Source organism: Pogona vitticeps, chromosome 3 (assembly GCF_051106095.1).
Source record: "Pogona vitticeps strain Pit_001003342236 chromosome 3, PviZW2.1, whole genome shotgun sequence".
Taxonomy (NCBI): Eukaryota; Metazoa; Chordata; class Lepidosauria; order Squamata; family Agamidae; genus Pogona; species Pogona vitticeps.
In genome coordinates this window covers 227,011,184-227,032,015 of record NC_135785.1, presented here as the reverse complement: position 1 = coordinate 227,032,015, position 20,832 = coordinate 227,011,184, and the positions used below count along the sequence as shown (strand labels likewise).

The 20,832-nt window shown below is 39.0% G+C and overlaps 1 long non-coding RNA gene across 1 annotated transcript; it reads left to right on the top strand.

Annotated features, from left to right (window-relative positions):
- The first annotated feature begins 5,785 nt into the window (after positions 1 to 5,785).
- On the top strand, positions 5,786 to 20,522 carry LOC144588011 (uncharacterized). The gene is made up of 2 exons (XR_013543310.1): positions 5,786 to 14,691; positions 17,947 to 20,522. It is a non-coding gene; the product is annotated as an uncharacterized LOC144588011 (long non-coding RNA).
- The last annotated feature ends 310 nt before the right edge of the window (positions 20,523 to 20,832 follow it).

Sequence of the window (20,832 nt, the reverse complement as noted above, 5' to 3'; positions counted from 1 at the left end):
GTAAACTATGCAGTTTACTAGACATGAATTTAAGGTGTCATTTAGCTGTCATTGACTTTGCTTAGACAAATATGGTTTCTTATTCTGGAATTCTACCAGAAAGATTTGGATGGCCTGGACAACCCAGATAGTGGAGTTGCTGACCTTCAGCCAGACATCCTGGAGAGTGAAGTCAAGTGGGTCTTAGAAAGCATGACTAACAATAAGGCCAGTGGAGGTGATGGCATTCCAGTTCAACTATTTAAAATCTTGAAAGATGATGCTGTTAAAGTGCTACACTCAATATGCCAGCAAGTTTGGAAAACTCAGCAGTGGCCAGAAGATTGGAAAAGATTGCTCTACATCCCAATCCCAAAGAAGGGCAGTGCCAAAGAATGCTCCAACTACCATGCAATTGCATTTCACATGCTAGCCAGGTTATGCTCAAAATCCTCCAAGGTAGACTTTAGCAGTATGTGGACTGAGAAGTCCCAGAAATACAAGCTGGATTTCGAAAGGGCAGAGGAACTAGAGACCAAATTGCTAACATGTGCTGCATTATGGAGAAAGCAAGAGAGTTCCAGAAAAATATCTACTTCTGCTTCATTGACTACACAAAAGCCTTTGACTGTGTGGACCATAGCAAACTATGGCAAGTCCTTAAAGAAATGGGAGTGCATGATCACCTTGTCTATCTCTTGAGAAATCTATACATAGGACAGGAAGCAACATTTAGAACTGGATATGGAATATCTGATTGGTTCAAAATTGGGCAAGGAGTATGACAAGGCTGTATATTGTCTCCTTGCTTATTTAACTTATATGCAGAATACATTATGCGAAAGGCTGGATGCAGGAATCCCAAACTGGAATTAAGATTGCCGGAAGAAATATCAACAACCTCCGATATGCAGGTGATACCACTCTGATGGCAGAAAGTGAGGAGAAATTAAAGAACCTCTTAATGAGGGTGAAAGAGGAGAGCGCAAAAAATGGTCTGAAGCTCAACATAAAAAAATCCCTAAGATCATGGCCACTGGTCCCATCACCTCCTGACAAATAGAAAGGGAGATATGGTGGCAGTGACAGATTTTACTTTCTTGGGCTCCATGATCACTGCAGATGGTGACAACAGCCACGAAATCAAAAGACGCCTGCTTCTTGGGAAGGAAGTGATGGCAAACCTAGACAGCATCTTAAAAAACAGAGAGGTTACCCTGCCGACAATGTCCGCATAGTCAAAGCTATGGTTTTTCCAGTAGCGATGTATGGAAGTGAGAGCTGGACCATAAAGAAAGCTGTCCACCAAAGAATTGATGCTTTTGAATTGTGGTGCTGGAAGAGACGTTTGAGAGTCCCCTGGACTGCAAGGAGATCAAACCTATCCATTCTGAAGGAAATCATCCATGATTATTCACTGGAAGGACAGATCCTAAAACTGAGGTTCCAATACTTTGACCATCTCATGAGAAAAGAAGACTCCCTAGAAAAGACCCTGATGTTGGGAAAGTGTGAAGGCAAGAGGAGAAGGGGATGGCAGAGGACAAGATGGTTGGACAGTGTCATCAAAACTACCAACATGAATTTGACCAAACTCTGGGAGGCAGTGGAAGACAGGAGGGCCTGGCATCCATCGGATCACAAAGAGTCAGACGCGAATTAACGACTAAACAACAAAGTTTCACTTAGGAAGAGGTGATCATTTGGATATCCTTTGATGTTCCCCTCAACTCCATGGAGATGTAAATCTCCTGGTTTTGTACCTTTGCTGTAGTCTGATTATGCCAGATTTTGATTTCTAGTGATACAGTAAGTAGCACAAGAATTTACCACCTGGGGTAGTCAATTGCATTATACTGTACTGGAAAGATTCATGAAGAAAACTACCTAACATGCAGCTGGGCAACCCTGTGCCTTTCAGATGTTTTGAACTGGAAGTCATAGAGGCAGCAATCAGCATGGTTTTTGGTCAGAAATCATGGTGGATGTAATCCAGAACTTCTGAAAGACACCAGGTTCCTTACCATGGCCATAATGACATGATAAACATTAAAATGGAATATGTGAATATCTATTCATTAAATTCTGAGACTTCAAATATATCTCACAATGCGCTTTTTTATAGCTGATTTCTATAAGCCATCCTTTTGGGTAAGTAAACATTTCAAGCTGCTGCTTCACTTCAACAAGCAAGCAGCAAAAAAATCTGTTTGAGTCTTAGAATAGTCCTTATTGGCAGTATGAATAAATGCAGGTGAAAATGATTCCCCCCCCCCAAAAAAAATCTCTTCAACCTTTCACATAAACTAATCTTTGTTTCCTTAAACATAAGCTTCATGCATCTTGGGGATAGGGAGAAAAGTATTTAGATCTGCCACACAGATGTAAAGGAAGAACTGTATCCTTTCAATGTTCATTTCAAAATGTGTTATTTCCTGAAAGAAAAGCTTTCAGCACTTTGATGAAACGCTCATTTCTTGTCCAGAGGAAATTATTTCCAAACCTTGGCTGCTGTTTCTGGAAGAAAAAAAATGATCTTTCCTGGATGCCTCAAAATGTTTTGAATCACATACAGCATTCATTATAGGAATTATTTGTACAGCTCTTAAAAAAAAAAAGACAGCAGATAGCAAGCACTCTGATATTGACATGTTTTGGCTATACAGTATCTCTGTATCATTGCAGTTAGGTTCAGAGACAAAAAGCACAGAAGATGCACTGGTAAAATTCTCCCTCAGATTTTCAGAAGTAGGCCACAGTGTGGAACTAATAAATCAATTTAAGCTGAATCTCAGTATATTGGCTAAATAAAGGGTGTTGTAGCTTCATTACTTACTGTTTGTCATATGTGCTATCAACTCACATCTGACTTATATGACAGATGGCAGTGCATATTAGATACTTAAGAAATGATTTGCCAGTGCCACTCTGCCTGGTGAGCTTCCATTGTTGAGTGGGGATTCAAACCTAGGTCGCCCAAGCCCATTTCCTTCACTTTCGCTGTTGTATCACGTTGGCATTCTTTTATGACTTGCACAAGCATGTATTTACTTTCTAAAACTATAAACATTCTCATGAAGCTATGTTTCAAAACACAAGAGAATGTAATTATATGATGTTCACATAGGACATAGTTCAACTGGAATTCACTACCACAAGGTACAGTAACAAATGCAAATTTGACTGCTTACTAACAGATTGAACAAAACCATGGGTAGTACATGACCATCATGTCTGCTACACATGACGGCTAGGTTTTACCTGCAATATCACAAATATTTACTGTCCGATCCAGTGACTTTGAAGCAACTCTGGATACTAGTTCTAGGGGCAGGGTTCTTGTGAGTACTGTAGATACATATAGACTGCATAGCTAACCACCAACTCTAGTATAAATGCTTTAAATAAATTAATGTGGTATCAAGGCAAACTCTACTAATAAAAGTTACAGTCCAAACTGCCTGGGTAAATACCAAGGCCCTTTCCAAGACATGCCATGTGATATACCTATGGCCACTACTGTCCTCATTAGTCCTTAAGTTTTTGGGCTCCACCCCTAGAATACATTACATTTCAGCCCATAAAAATGCTGCAGCTGCCTCACCCACCACTTGGCAGAAGGAAGTCTAAACAGCTGGTGCTGTACTGTTGCCTCTCCTCCTGCTGCCAGCCACCACCATCTATCCCTGTCCCATCTGTCAGTACATCTCTGTCATCTGTCCCCATCTGTACTGGCTACAATCAGTCCTTTCCCCCTTCCTTCTCAGTAAGATCTCTGTTCTGTGCCAGAGAACCCCTTTCTTGCAGCCCCTTCATGCCTGGTTCCTGGCCAGCTTCACTCTGCTTCCAGCTGAACTCAAGGAAATGTAATGCTGTTCTTTCAGCACTTTTAACAAAGCTGCACAGTTAGTACTCAAAGTAAGGGTTTCACATAAGGAGACTAAAACAACCTCTGAGCTTCAAAGGTTGTAGTCAGGATGGGATAATTAAAGGTTATAATTGGGTTCTGGCAGAAAAATGTCAGGATGGCACTGCTGCAGATAGAGGGCTAACACTGAAGGCTAGCATGGGGCAGAAAGAATTTCACCCTGCTGGCTGGATAGCTCAGTGGTAGAGATGGGGATGAATATAAAAATGGATCATTTTTTGTTGAATATAGCCAATTCGACATATATTTGTTGATCACTATTTGTAAAATTTTAAATCAGGATGAATATGGCTTGACAAATATTTCCTTGGTTTTATTCGTTGATCCGTTCATATTCGTCTATATTTGTTACCCCTTTGGGGGGGGGCTCTTTGAGCTTGCTGGCACCAGTTTGAAGCTCTGCTCAATCAGGACAGAGATCCTGGATTGGCATGTCCAGCAGCCAATAGTGTTGCTGAAAGGTCTATCAACTTTTACAGAAGCTTCATATAAGCTTTTTCCATCTGGCCGTTCCTCACTTCTGCTGGTGCTCCCCAGAGTGAGAGCTGGCTTGCTGGTGCTCTTCTGGTTTTGCTTTTGTGGCAGCAAAACAAAGACTTATATTTTTCTTTTTCATCATCATTCATCAATCATCATCAACTTTACTGGGAATTTGGGGAGGGATTTCAGGTAGCTTAGGCTACTTCTTTGGAAGGGCTTCATTTTATTTCAAATTCAAATCAATCAAACCTTTTTTTTCCTGGAGGCGTGTGTGTGTGTGTGTTTGTGTGTTTGTGTGTTGTGTGTGTGTGTGTGTGTGTGTGTGTGTGTGTGTGTGTGTGTGTGTGTGTGTGTGTCTATCATCCAGTGGGTGGGGGAACTGTCATCGTGTGACTGTGGAATCTCCTTTCCTTTATATTCAATTTTTAAAAGTTTATTTTAGGAGAATCATTTTTTCCTTTCCCCAAATTGGTTGTGTGTGCATTTGCGTGTCTAGGTGGGAGGATTATACAGTTTTCAAAAGTTCATTTTAGAGAGGCTTGTGTCTCTCAGGGAATTTGGTGGGTGGCTGGATCCATCATTTTCTTCTAAAACGTGTGTGTGTCAGTCCTCTTCCTAGAGGAATCTGAGGAGTTACTGGATTCCGAAGATTCCCCAGTCTGGAACCAGTAATGGCAAGGTAGGCTTCACAGTCACTACCCCCACCCCTGTCCCCAGAGTCATCTGTTCCCTCCTCCCAGACCAGCCGCACCCCTGGGACACAGAGTTCTTCCCAGGCCACCAGGCAATGGGTCCTCGTTTGGGGTCATTTCATAGTGCTCAGAGATGACCCACGGCTGGCACGCTGCAATACATGCCTTGGGGTGGTCCAGAGGGGATCAGACCCCTGGACCACCCCAGGCATCTGTCCTCCATCACCCTCCACCAATATCTGAAGAGGCACCATCCAAGGCTCCTGTCCAGGGAATGCACTCTGTCTGCACCATCTGGGAGAGGGAAAAGAGCAGCTCCAGGGGAGACAGAAAGGAGGCAGGAGGAGGCAGCTTCTTTCAAAAGGGCGGCCATAGGGGTTTCTGGGGCCAGGAGCATGTGGAAAACCAAGCCTTCTGCTGGTTGCTGCATTTTTTTGTCCCCTGGTACGACCTCCCCTCACAGAGAACTCTCAATTCTAGAGTGCTGCCCTCGCTCTATGATTCTGTGAGGGAGGTGGTCCGTGACCATTTTTCAGGGCTACAGGGGTGCAAGTGCACTTCACAGCGGACCTGTGGAGTGGAGGCCAGCACGGCTATCTCTTGCTCACAGCCCACTGGTGGAAGCCAGAAGACTTCATTAGAGTCAGGGCATCAGCAACAGGACCGCAGGGGGAGGCCCTTGCCCCACCCCCAGGCTACAGCAGACCATTCTGCTAATGCAGGCATGGCACATAGCTCAGGCGACAGGGGGGAACATCGCCAATGAGTTCCTGTCTGTGCTGCACTGGAGGGGTGGTAACCCGTGGCCACATGGTCAAAGATGCTGGGCGGAACATGTTGGCAGCACTGAACGCAGCAGGCTTTGAGGGTACCATATGCATGGTGCACAAATTACACCTTGTGGTGCGCGATGGCCTCAGCCTGGGCAGCCACATCACACCTGAGTGGGACGCAGGTACCTGGGAGACGCGGGCACTCCTGGAGCAATGCCACGAACTGGCAGGCCACTTCTCCCGCAGCCTGAAAGCAGCCCGCTGGCTTCATGAGAGGCAGGAGGAGTTGGGTGAGGAAACCCACGTTCTCCTGACAGACCTGCCCACTAGGTGGAACTCCACCTACACCATGGTGTCCCACCTAGTAGAGCAGAAGGCCATTTTGGAGGACAACATGTGTATGTGGAAGCTTCCCTGCAAATTTGGTGTCTCTAGGTCATCGGGGGCCAGTGTTATAGCCATTTAAATTGCAGAGGAATCAACAGATCGATTAATCGATTCGTCAAATAATATTTGTAGATTTGTATTCGTTGATCCCTGAACCTTGACGAATAATGGAAGGTGAATCACCTTTTTTTTTTATTCGTTCCCATCTCTACTCAGTGGTTTGGGTAGGTTGGATGTTTGATTCCTAACTGTGGTTCCTGGGAGAAGAGCCAGCCTGTGTAGCCATGGGCAAACTACACAGTTCCGTGGGGCTCCCAGAAGAAGCAAATGGTAGACCGCCCAGAGACCTTTGGGTAGAGTGGGCGGCATATAAATTAAATAAATAAATAAATAAATAAATAAATAAATAAATAAATAAATAAATAAATAAATAAATAAATAAATAAATAAATAAATAAATAAATAAATAAATAAAAATAGACCAATTCTGATTATTCTCTACCTAGAAAACATTAGAAAGAGTCTCCATAGGTTGTAATTGTTGATAGCACAAATTATTATTTATCCTTGTAGATACATTCTGTCCAAAAAAAGAAATCCTCTTACACAATGGAAGGACTTAGGACTTGTGCATAAAAGTCTAGAAGGTGCCTTAAACTAAAGCCATTCCGGCAGCCCAAAGCTCTCTTAGCCGTAGAAGTGAATACTGTGAAGAGGAGTTAGATTAACTATGCTATATCCAGGTTGCTAAGTAAAGCCTTGCTTAGGGAACCTCCCTTTTGATGTATTGCACTATAAAATGCATTGCTTAATTTCAATACAACCTTTCCCCTCAGGGAGCAATTTTATATTCATTGTCTTGTCATTTTTTAAATAACCCATTCCATCTGCAGAAACAGGTGCAGAGGACTCTAGCCAAGGTGTAGCATGGCATTCTAATGTTCTATACTCAACTTATTTTGTCTAATCTGTCTTGCAACATTAAAGAAACATCAATCACTTTATAAGGTATTCACTACTTAATGTTTCAAACAGTGCATACTTATTTATTTTATTCACTGAAAAACATTTTCTTCAGTTTAGTAAACTGAAGCTTCAATCCTGAAATTGATCTTTTAAAAGTCAATTGTTGACTTCAAATAAGTATTCAAATATGTCATTACCAGGAAAAACAATCTCAAACTCTCTAGTTTTTCACCTGGACTATAATTATCATTGCCTTTTAGTCCCTTTAGGAATAAAAATGCAGTCTAGTTAGATGTGTGAATATTACATACACACACACACACGAACACACACACAAGTTGTGTTCAGGCTTTGCCGACTTGTTCATTGTTTTATTGTGTTTCTGTTCCATAGAAGTTAGACTTGCTTAAAAGGACAGTAACCTAGAGTGGAAAGGACATTTTTGAAACCTGTGCCACTCTAAAGGATATAAAACAGATAAATGGATCTGTCTCTAGAATGTTGAATGGAAAAATAATGTACCATAACCTTTTAAAAGCCCTATTAGTCTTTGCCAGAACTGTATGGGTGTCTGCATTTGGCTGTGTATAGTCCTGCTTCCTAACTTCCGTGGTATAATTAAATTAAATGAAGTTTGCCATAAAGTTTGCCTTTTGATCAACTGGCAAGACAAGTTTCATTGACTGAAACTTTTTTATAAGCCACGGGCTCTTTGTCCTGTTGTACTGTATACTTGTTTAGATAGATGGTTTTCTGTTGCTTTCAAGGGAACCCTTAGTTTCCTTGGAAGCATTAAATGTTTCTTGGGAGAAGATAAGTAATAGCAGATGAACTTCCTTGAAAAGCAAGTTTCCCACCATGGGTCATAACTTCTTGCAGTGTATAGATGCTGTTTTTCCTGTGTTCTAGGACACAATTGTTTACTGAGGATAGAGAATGCACCATACAATATGCCATAATTTTTTTGCAATGTGTCAGGTAACTTTCAGGAGTCCCTGGGAAGCCAGGTCAAATGTGGAAAATGTTATAGGAAGTTAGAAATCAAGAAAGCCATGGACCCAAAGCCATTTGAATCTTATGTACTCTGTTGTATTTTGTTAATGTGACCATACTGGTAAATTATTTTTTGTTTTATACATTTTATTATTTAGTGATCGAAATCCTGTTGCACAGCTCCAACTGCAGGAGTGGTGTTATTGTGAGTGACAGGTTGCCACTAATTAAAGACTTCATTTTTCAGTTTTGTAGTACGTATGCATGTCTCACATGAAATGAGATAAAGTCGTGTAGCCCCAAAAACTGAAAAAAGAAAGTCTTTAATCAATGGCAATGAGTGTACAGTGATGTCATTCTTGTTGTACAAGCAGAACCGTTTCAATAGGATTTCACCCATGTCTTTATTAAAACATTTATTTTCCCCACATCAGGATCCCCAAAGTGACATGCAACTTTGCAGTCTTTAGCTTTAAAGATTTATTTTTCTTGTTATTACTTTCACCATGACAGAAAAAGGTTATACCATGACAAAGGATAAAAATTAGTAATATTAATATAATAATAATAATATGATTCAGGTTACTGATGTAGAACATTTGGATTCTGCCTATTGCCACTCAACCATAACTCTGGCATAAAATTGTTGTTGTTTAGTAGTTAAGTCGTGTCCAACTCTTTGTGACCCCATGGACCAGAGGACACCAGGCTCTCCTGTCTTCCACTGGATAGATGACTTTAGCTAAATCAAGAACTTCTAACTCCTGGATACTTCTCTTTCTATTCATCTGTCTTAGAGGATTTGTGCTGACTGATGGGAAGAAAACTTATTATAAGCACCTTCATCATCCAAATTCAAAACCTTTATAAATAAAATAACTTTATGAATAGTAATAAATGGCATTCGTGAATATCATTTTCATTCCAGATTTGGTGGATGGTTCGTCATTGACTTCAGTGTGATGTGGGAATCTTTATGTAGGTAATGGCATGTTTGCTTTCTGTGCTAAGGTAGTAGATTTAAGATATTCACATTAAGCAAATATCTAGAAAAAGTGTGATGTATTTCAGGCTTTCTGCCAAAAGACTGATTTTCATTACTCCTATTCTTCACTCCTTTTTCTACAAGCTTAAGGTTATTCATTAATGCACTGATTCAATAGCATCTCCTTTCTTTAGGGCTAGAGTGACTATTGAACATTTCTAGTCTATGAACTGTTTTGTTTTTCATATTTGTTAGCATATTCTTATTAGGAGTTTCACAGATTCATCTCTTTGAGCTTGAAATAAGTCTATTGGTATTCCATTTAACCCAGTGACTTATTTTTTTCTAAGTTCTTTGAGACCAGCTTCACTTCACTTTCTAAAATTGTAGTTTCTTCAACACAGGATTCATCTTCAAAGGAATCTGTCATCCTTGTATAGTTTTTCAGTATATTCAGCATATTCTTCTCTTGATCTTTCAGTATTCCTAATCCAGGTTTAAATTTTCCTTTGATTTCTTGCATCTTCAGGAAGGGATCTCTTGTATTTTGATATTCTCTTTTATCGCTTTGCAAAATTATTGTAATAATCTCTTTGTTTTTTTATGACAGACACCAAAAAATTCCATTCACGATTTTGCTTCCCAAATGTCTTTAATAATTTTAAGTGTTTCTTCAGTCATCCATGTAGACCTTTCCTTTCTTTTGACTATAGGAATAGCTTTTTACATTCTTTTCTGGTAGTATTGCTCATTTCAATCCACAATTCTTTTGGTTCATGAATTTAGTAATGTCAATCTGGCCTTTATATGGACTTTAAGTTCATCAGAAACATTACTTAAATCATATTCTGGAACTAGGATTTTGTTAGTGTTCTTTTTGCTCTACTCTAATTTTTATATTAACAATTAGTTGTCAATATTAGGGATGGGACTTTGGTATTTTAAGAAATTATATTCTCATAAATCAGGGAAACCTTTCTCCTGGCCAAATTATGGGAATGAAATTGGCAGGAAGTAGAGAAACCTTCTCATCTCTCTGCTTTTTCCATGCTTCCTATTCATAGAACAGGAAGAAAAGCACTCAAATACAGATAATGTAAGGATTCCCTGTGGCTTGCAAAGGTGCATGTGAGGGCCAGTTCCAAAGGAGGATGTCTCCGTATAGAGTGTATAGAGGATTCCCCATTGAAACTCGCTCTCTCATGCAGGAGTTCAACTTCTTGTTGGCATTCCTCTTGGCTTTGCTGACATGTTCAAACCCCCTCACAACATTAACATGTGCATCAAAGAAAAGACACTGGATTATGCCTATATACAAATATCAATCTTTATCTTGTTACTTATCCCCACCAAAGAGTGGTAACACAGAGAGTTAGATCCAGAGCAATACCAATTGGAGGGAGTAGATAGAAACTGATGTTGCCATCCCTTCCTGCTCAGCCCATCCTCAGATCTCTGCTAGGGACTGGAGAATCCCTGTTGATTGGGTAAAGGAAAGGAATTGTTGCAGATTATTTGGGGCCAACTTGTATCATTGGCATCTCTCCTTAATATCTCCATCCCTTTCTCCTCATCCTATTATGCTATTACGTGTTGTGTGATGCAGTTTATAGTGATCCTCGTAGGGCTTCCAAGATAAGTGAGATATTTAAAGAGTGGTTTTACCAGTATCAGCCACTAAGTTAAATTCCATGGCCAATTGCAGATTTAAATCTAGGTCTCCTAACTCTAATCAGCCACTCTGTGCACTATACCACACTGTGCTATAGCCCACCCCCATTCCACACATAACCCCAACCCTCACAGGGTTGGGCACTACAGTGGAACCACCTTGAGTGCACATCTGGCATTTTTCTGAATGACTCTTTATGTATTTCTTACAGCATCTAATAACATTTTCAAGCAAAGACCAATATTTTCTTACTGATGAAGAGACCAAATTTTCCATAGACATTGACTATGTCAAAGTTGTTGAAGAAAAGGAATAATTATGCTGAGATATTTCTTTGCATATACTGTATCTTAATATATATTTTGCAGGTATTGACCTTTCTCATAATAAATTTGGCTTTACAGTTTCTTCTGTGTATTCACATCCTGTAGGAACACAATAGTTGCTTCTGTGGGAGAAATCCATGTGAATAACTGACCCTAGTCTTTCCAAAGTGAATCATGAAGTGTCATATGCTTTAGTATAAGAATCACCCCTTCATTGTTTGTGTAGCTGTTTAATTCTTTGCATGTGCATCTTGGAATAAATATAGTCATATTGGAATAAATATAGTCTTATGTGTGTCATAAGATCAGCTGTGACTCTCTTAAAATCCAGGTTGCTTCTTTTTTCATATACAGGCTTTCACTGAACTTCCATATAGATAACATGGGCCATCTACCTAAATTCAGGATTTCCACTGTCACATTGAACAGTCTGAAATTTAGAATGGGAAGATCTGTATGCCAATTTGACATTTAGAAGTAATTTGAGAATTCCACACCTTACCATACTTCAGTTTTGACTTTAGTAACTCAGTGCGGCTTCTTAAATTTCTATCATATGAACAGAATCGCAACCTCAATGGGGAACTTGTTCTAAGACTTGCTGAAGTTTACAGTGGTGCCTCGCTTTACGATTGCCCTGTTTAACGATGAAATCGTATTACAACAAAGTTTTTGCGATCGCTTTTACAATCGCAAAACGATGTTTCCTCTGGGGGAATTTCACTTTGCGATGATCAGTTCCCTGCTTCGGGAACCGATTCTTCGCAAAACGATGATTTTCCAACAGCTGGTCGCGGTTTCAAAATGGTTGACAGGTAAACAAAATGGCCCTCCACTCTTTTCTGGGACGGATTCCTCGCATTACAGGCACCGAAAATGGCCGCCCTATGGAGGATCTTCGCTGGATGGTGAGTTTCAAACCCTTTGGAATGCATTAAACGGGTTTTAATGGGTTTTTTCTTTTTGCATTATGATGTTTTCGTTCTACAGCAATTTCGCTGGAAGGAATTAACGTCGTAATGCGAGGCACCACTGTATTTGTTTCATAATCCTACTTCAACTATAGTGGTGATGGTTAAAATAATTATCTTGAACTTAAGATCATACAGATTTTTTTCTTGCCTAAATATAAAACTGAGTCAGATCCTCAAGAAAACCCTTTTAAGGTTAAGTCCTTAATAAGCCAGCCAAATGAGACAGTACCAGCCAGGCAGCCAACCTCTCTTGCAGCTGTTATGATGGAAATAACTGTCTTTTGGATATCTCCCTAAAGGCCCTGAATAGCAGTGACATAGCTTTTCAGGATAATTGAATGAAGGGCATTTGTGGAGACAAGACTGAGCTGGAAATATGCCGTACATGTGAAGGAAAGCAATTGCCTTGGACACTAAGATGGAGCAAAGCAAAATATTTGTTCTTAGTACTCAATGGCAATTAGTTCACTTGCAAATCCAAAATGGTGCCTTATAAGCAGCATTGATCTCTCAGCAATTTTTTTTTTTTTGTCATGGGTCTAGATGGTCAAAGTCAGGGTTCATATAAGTTTCAAATATTCAAATATTTTTGTACCTTGTCTTTTGTTTTTAAAAAAAGGAAAATAAAGTCAAATTACTGATGAAAATGAAGAACGCTGTTAGCTGTTGACCTTCTTTAAGCTGCTGCCTTGTTCTCAGTACTATACTCTGAAGATCTACTGGTCTCCCAAGTGACCCCACACTTAAGATATATAAAGTTACTTCATGGTGAGTCGGACCATTGGTCTTTTTTGTACAATGATACTCCGACTGACAGCATTTCTCAAGGGCTTGAAGCAGAGGGCCTTCCCACTGACTATTACCTTATCCCATAGCCTAACTGAAGGTGTTGAAAGGGAGAGGACTCCTATGTGCAAAGCATGTGTTCCTGCACAGAACTGCAATCCTTATTCACAAAACAGTGATTAATAATATGTTAATGGAATACCCCGAATACCTCAAACAAAAAATACCTGCCCATATAATGGATTGCTGCTGTTGCTTATTAAGAAAAATCTTTCCTCGGTGTGGTTTGCTTCAAGGAACAGAACATAATAAATGGAAAAATATTTAAAAATCACCAAATATTATCCTACCTCAACTTGCTGAAGGCTATATGCACTGAACATATTTGGAATATGATCTAACTGGCACATAATTAATAGACCATTTCTTGGTTACTTGGTACAAGACAGCCATTACTGAAAGGATAGTATCTGATTATGCTCCTTCAACAGCAAACTAGGGGTGAAGTTTAACTCTGTAAGAGGAACTTCACTGATGAGAAAGCAAGGCATGTCTATTCTGTTTCCTGTATTAAAATCTGTTTCCTTATTTAGGTTGTCTCACCTGTGGTGTCTGGGGAATTGAAAGAAAATGAAGTTTGCTGCCCATTTACCAGAACACCCTCTTTCCTCTGTATCCCCTATGGTACAAAAATTTGTATCTGACACTTTCCAGTAAGGTAGATTGGTCAGTGGCAGCTGTAGTGAGATAAAGGAAGAGCAGACTAAATCTGCCAAATTAAGTAAGAAGACAAGGCTGAAAGTATTCCCAGTTTTTGTCTTTAAGAAGTATGGGGAAGAGCTCAAGTTCATGAAAACATAACTTTTAGAAACTTGTTCCTAAATCAAGATCTTAAGTATTTCTAGATCACATTCTCAGTGCAGAACTGACAGACTTGCTTTCAGGATTTTGTCCTACACATAGGCAGGAAGCATGATCTGGGTTAGATAAATAAGAAGCTGTCCTTTCATGCAACTTCTTAATTCTGAAGACAGGAGCTTGGAGAAAGTAATATGAACAACCACAGTAGGGATGACAGGCTGGTCCCTGTAGCCTAAATTTATCCATGTTTTCATAACCCAGAACAATATTTTCATCACTTAGACTTAAAGTAGATATTGAATATACATTTGTAAATACATAAATGTTTGGTTTGGCTTATTTCTCGTTCAGCAAACATAGTACTAATGAGCAAAGCAAATAAACATATTTTTAAGGTTAGACAAATATTAGAGTGGGTGATACTTTCTATTGGACCAAAAAAATTGCAAGCTTTTGTGGAGAAAATTCCTCTTCTTCAGGCTTAGCATAATCCACAGTACAGAAAAATTGTAGACAGGAGTCCAAAAATTGATGGTACTTGCCACTCTTACTGTATATTTGTGTGATCTTTTCATTATTCTTAGGTTAGATATCTAACCTAACTGGATGATAGGCTGACTTCAAGAACTGGCTGCATAGAGGAAGTCTTATAACAGGAAAAATTGTATGTTGTTAATTGGTCACATTTATCTGATTTGGATAACTAATTATTTAAATGTTCACATCTAACTAGAAGGCATTAGTGCTGACAATGATTGCTGGTGATTCGTTTTTTAATCCCTGGTTCTCTATTTCCTTAAAAGAACAGCAGTTCGAATCCACATGACAGACTGAGCTCCCGTCGCTTGTCCCAGCTCCTGCCACCCTAATAGTTCAGAAGCATGTAAACGTGAGTAGATAAATAGGTACCACCATGGTGGGAAGGTATTGGTGTTCCATGTCTAGTCATGCTGGCCACGTGACCATGGAAACTGTCTATGGACAAACGCTGGCTCTATGGCTTGGAATCGGGGATGAGCACTGCCCCCTAGAGTTGGACACTACTGACTAAATGTCATGGGGAACCTTTACCTTTACCTTACATTACTAAAGTTTGGATGGTAAACATTTATGGCTATTTTTAAAAAAGGTTTTATAGAAAATCCTACTGCCACGACCTGCAATCTAGTATGTACTTACATGGGAGTCAGTTCAGTTGGACTCAATGGAACATCTTCCTGAATGCACAAAAACCAACTTAACCAAAGATTTAGTATTTTGCCTTGAAAAGCCCTCTCTGATATTTTAGGACCCTATTGTATCTGGAACTTGTTGGTTTATCTGAAAATATTCTTTGGTGGTTTTCTTTATAATAAATGTAGAAAGGCTATAGAGTGCCCTCCTTATTTCATTACTAAAATAGTGGTTTAAAATATTCGGTGAATTGCAGGCCTCCAGATGGCCTGCAATTCTTAGTCAGTATAGCTAGTGGTTAAAACTGCTGAGAATTATAATCTAACAAACTTTTGGAGAGTTACATTTGGAAACAGAAAATAGACTCCAAAGGTAAAAAGTCTGGTAATCATGTAATGAAACATCCTGCTATGGTGTAGCAGATTGTTGACAAACTCAATGTCATATCAGTGACTCAGATAATATTGTAATATATTGTGTCTTGATGTTAGGTTCCTCATAGACAACCCTGTATGAAAAGATCAGTGGACCAGAGATGTTGACGTTTAAAATTTTGTATGTATAGAGTGCTAAAATGAAAATGTTGAGACTTGAACAATAGTTTACTATAATCATTTCAAAACAATTAGCTAGCTCTAGCTGAACAAGGTCACTGTATCATACCAATCCTGTCAGTTGAACTAGTTTTGCTAATCATAACCAAATAGAAACAAAGGATGCAAGTTTTATAACTTGCACTTGTTAAAATTATAATAATCTTTTTTTTCCAGATTTTTGAGGGTCTAGATCTTTTATGATACCTGCCTTTATTCCTTCAAGCTCTTTAAAATTTTATTCCTAACAATAACATTATCAGCATAGTGGCAAGTTACCAGATATCAGGTTACAAAACCCTTGACATTACAGAAAATAATAATAGTTTTTCAATGAAAAAAAAATTCTTGGACCTCCAAGCTCTGCAGAAAGTTTGGTTTATAGTTAGAAAATAAAGGTAAACAAGTGAATGAATTATAATCACTGGGAGATAAGACACACACATGGGCAGTTCAGACATTCAGAATTCAATTCATTATCACAAAGCAGTCCCATGCTATGCCACAGACACCAGACAGCAACAACAATCATCGTGAATTTTCATCCACGGATTCAAACTGTCTTGGTGGGGTGAGCATTGAGAATAATTTTTCATGTGTTTTAGTTATATGCTTAAAGGTTTATAAATGGTTTTTAATTTTTATATTATTATTTTTAGCAACTGTGATATTTTAAGAGATATATTCTTAGCTTTTTGATTGTGCCTTTTTAGGTTATATGCAACTAAAGCATTCTTTTTGCTATTATTTTAATGATCCTGTACTTTGGATTGAAATCTGACTTAAGAATTTGCCTGCAACTTAAGTTTCTTTTCATATTTTTTAAAAGTTATTTGTGGCTACAGTTTTTCATTGCTGTAAGAGTTTTGAAGTTTTACAACTTTTCAAGTATTTTGTGCATACGAAACTTAGATAAATAAAGCTTGTGGAATTGGACAAGCTGATGTTGCCTACGATTATTGCAGCAATAAAAAGACTTAGACCATGATACTCAGATGAGTTTTGATATGATTTCAGTGTTTGATTCAATTCTGGAATTAACCGTTTTGATGATAAATGCCAGTTGTGATGAATACTGGCTTCTGATTTTTCCCTAGAGGAAAAATTAGGTCCACCAAAGAAATAAACAATATCATAGCTTAACCAGAAGAATATCCTATCAGGAGATTTCTGTACAACATAGAGCAGAAATTGTGAAATAGCATTATATGGATTCTGCCCAACCTATCATAATGAATTTATGTCATGGCAGTCAGCAGATTATCGTAGAACTGGGATAGAGTAAATGAAATGCATCTTTGAACTTTTAATTTTTAAAAATCCTTATCAAATAAGCAATTGCTTCATCTTTCTTGTTGTTAGTTGAAAATTTTGTGGCTGTAAATCACTCGTCATAACTGTAGCCCAAATAACATTTTTTTCTGATTACAAAGTGTAACTAATGGCTTCCTTTTATTGCACAATATTTAAAAAGAATGTTTAATAGCTGGACAGAGAACTGGTTAGTAGACACAATTGGTATTTACTAATTTATCAACTACAGCAGAATGCAGAATGTATATGAAAAGAGAAGAGATAGGAAGAATTTATGGAGAATAAGTTTAAAAAAAAACAAAGCTAGGTATCACAAATGCATTCTAAATGTATTTTGGATTCTAAATGTCATGCTTTAAAGATACACCTGGTAGGATGCAAATACCATTCTTAATTTAAAAGCATTTCTGACCTTGCTATGATCATTTTCTTATTGGTCATTTCTTGAGCATAGCACCTTTGACCTTTAACAGTACTGTGTTAGGTTCATTTTAAATTTGAAATGAGGAAATCATGCAAAAGTTCTGAGGTATTTCTGCAAATATATTTGGAGCACAGAGTATGATACCTCTGGGATTCAGACATTTTGCATTAAATTCTGTCTGGGTTTCAGTTGCAGCCTTGAACCGTAAACAGATAAAAGTACAGGAGTTTACATGCCTATTATGTTTGTGCTTGGGGAGGGGGGCTTTCCCTTTTTCAGCTGAATTAGCCTTGCTAATGTCAGCAGAAATGATAACTGTAACCACAAGCAATATGTGCCTCCGCAGTTGTCAAATCGCTTGTTTCTTGATTCTGCAAATATGAAACCAGCAACCTTTTCAAAAACCCTTCCCACTCCAATATTGCTACCACATGCACGCATATTTTATATGACATGAACACTTAGGACACATCAGAGCAATCTCTATTTATCAAGCTTAATCAGACGTTTATCAACTCTTCAAAGTGAAGCAATTAACTGACAGCAGTGCGAGAAAATCTGATTCTGTGGACAGGAGGAACAGAGGTGGGGGTGGGGAGGTTGCTACAGTAATCTTCCTTGTTATGTTTGGCTCCCTCAGGTTCCTCAAAACAGTTGCCACTTTATTTATAGCCTTCTGGCAAATCAAGAATTGTTTCTCTACATCTGTTACTTCTGGTGAAGCCTGCAGATGAGTCTCGAACAAATGGAGCTGAAACGAACCCAAGTAATGACTCTCAGTGGAGTCCACCCCTGCTTCCTATCTTCACAGCACATTGAATCCTCCTGCGCCATAGAGTAGGCACTGAAGTCCCCTGGCCTCACATTTTCTTGCAGAATATATATAGAACTCAGCTTACAATGTAGCCATTGTACAACATTGTTCCCTGCACCACTGGAAACAATGTCTGAAGATTTCAGCCACTCGTGTCCCCCCCCCAAGAACAAAAAAACAGCTGGGACAACAATTGTCAAAACATATCTGTTGATTGTTGCTATTGGGTTACTGTTTCTGTCCTAGACAATGTAATTAATTGAGACGAATAATGTTCTGCGCCATTTTTTTGGGTAACCATGATGTTATGAAGTACAAGATAATTCGATTACTATGAAGTTGTCAGGGGAAATGAATATTTATTCATGGGGGAACTGGAATTTTTGAAGGGTTAAGAAACACCCTACAGTACAAAACATACATGCTTTCCTATACGTTTGGTGTGATTTTTCCTTTGATTTCTGTTTACAGTACTTGAGAGGACCATAACAGCTTCTGCATATGCAAACACTCCTTTGAACACAAATCATTTTAAGGCATTACACACCGTCAAGTTGATTCCGGCATATGTCAAGTGTTTCCAGGGTTTTTAAAGGTATAAAGTACAGTATTCAGAAGTTCTTTGCCTTTCTCTTCTTCTGAGGGCATCCTAGCACTGCCACTTGCTCAAGGTTACACAGGTTGGCACTTGTCCTAGGCCACACAGTGAGGAATGAAACTCCCAATGTCTGGCTCCACAGCCAGATAGCTAACTCACTAAACTACCCAGCAATAAACTGCGATTCTCACTTAGGTCAGAAAACACTTCACACTTCACAACTCACACAATGTATATATATTTTTGTCACCTTAGTACATGAGGTTTAATTTCTGGTTATCAGAAATCCCTGCAGAAGGTATTTCCACTTTGGACCACATTATATTGTAGGATTGATATGAATGTGCTCCTATTGTTTCACCATGTTTAACCCTCGCACACCATGGCTGGTTGGTTCCACCTGCATAACAGGAATTACATCCTCAGCAGACTGGAATGTATTAAAGGCTTCCTTTTTTAATTCGGGGGCCTACATATTGCATGTAAGCCATGCATACCTTCAAATATATATATTTTAAAAATACAAGTCTTTAGTCAGGTGCAATCAGTCATTATGATGATGACATAATTCCTGTTGTGCAAACAGAGCTGCACAAGAGGATTTTGGCCAATGGGTGAGGATTTTCATCAATCAATAGTGCAGGCAAGTGCTTGGTTATCACCTGCTTATGTCCTGAGGCAAGACTACAATAAGGCTTCAAATGTCAAATGCACTGGAAAACACTCAGTGTGACTTTGTGGGTGGTACTGGGAGTTTTGTTCTTAGTGTTCCCTATGTATGATAATGATTATTGTTTTTAACTGCTTTAACTTAAAAACATTGAGGGATCCTTCACGTGTGCTGTCTTTGGATCTTTGGACAAAATGAACAAAATTGGGGGTATTTGTGTGTTTTCCAAGGTCACTACAAGGCAGATGCATTAAAGGAGCAGAGTGGCACACCCACAGTTCTCTTGTATTAATTCTGGCCTTCTCATGAATCATGATCAGCAGTGGGGAAAACGAAATAAATGCTCAGAAGGATGGAAGGTTTGCTCTTCAACTTAAAGGGAAACCTTTCTTGCCTTTCCTACTGTGAAGTCATTGATTAAATCACCAAATTTTATGACTGCACAACCACTAATTTCAGAAACAGGGAAGATGGGGGCAGAGAGAAAAGTCAAGAAATGTGCAAGAACAGGCTCTCTGGATTGCCCTTTTAAGAAGGAATCAAAGACAGCTGTGCCTGTTACCCTTTTAAACTCCCTTCTTGATGACTGCATTAGGAAGCTGATGGGGTTTTCTCCTGACAGCTGGAGACAAGGGGAAGGAATAAAACAGAGCATCCAGTTCTGTAGAAAGCCATCTGTGCATTTTTGTCTTTCCTGCAGCAATCAGTTTATGCCCTGGCCTTGCTATATGAGTTTCTCTGTTCCAGGAATGGCGTCTTCACAGAGAACTGGAAACATAAAAATAACATCACCTAGACACAGACCAGATTGGAGTGTCACCCAAATGGAAACAGAGCATCCTGACCCCAGTCGGTACATCTATTATTTGGGCATGAATCAGGGCAGAGAGCTCCCCTTGAAAGACCTGCACTGGTTTCCTGTTGTTTTTCAGATTCTACTCCAGGTGTTGATTTTAATGGAGTTTGGAATTTTATTTTTAAAATAAGCGCTTGATGTGTCAGATCACCATTAAGATTATTGCCATTGCATGCTATTGTCTTATTGTCAGCTTGCCAGAAAAATGTAGAGGAATACTCTCTGATTCCCTCTAGTGTCCAATTCTGATGTTACACTTAAAAATACAAAAATAAAAAGCAAGATGACTCAATACTTCCCCACCATTTAGAACTGAAAGACAGATTGCCATAAAACTTAAAAAATTCTTGTCAATCTAAATGCCTCTAAAACACATTAAAATGTCCTCAAATATAGCTTTTGGAAGTAGCTATAACATTTTACATGTTCAAGTTATTGATGAGAAATCTCCAAAATTCCCTGTCCTCAACAGCTCAGCTCAGCTTCTGCAAAATCAAGCCTGTGGCTACCTGTTAGGGAGTCAATCCATCTTTTATTTGGACTTCATTTTTTCCTGCTACCTTCCACCTTTCCCAACATTATTGTCTT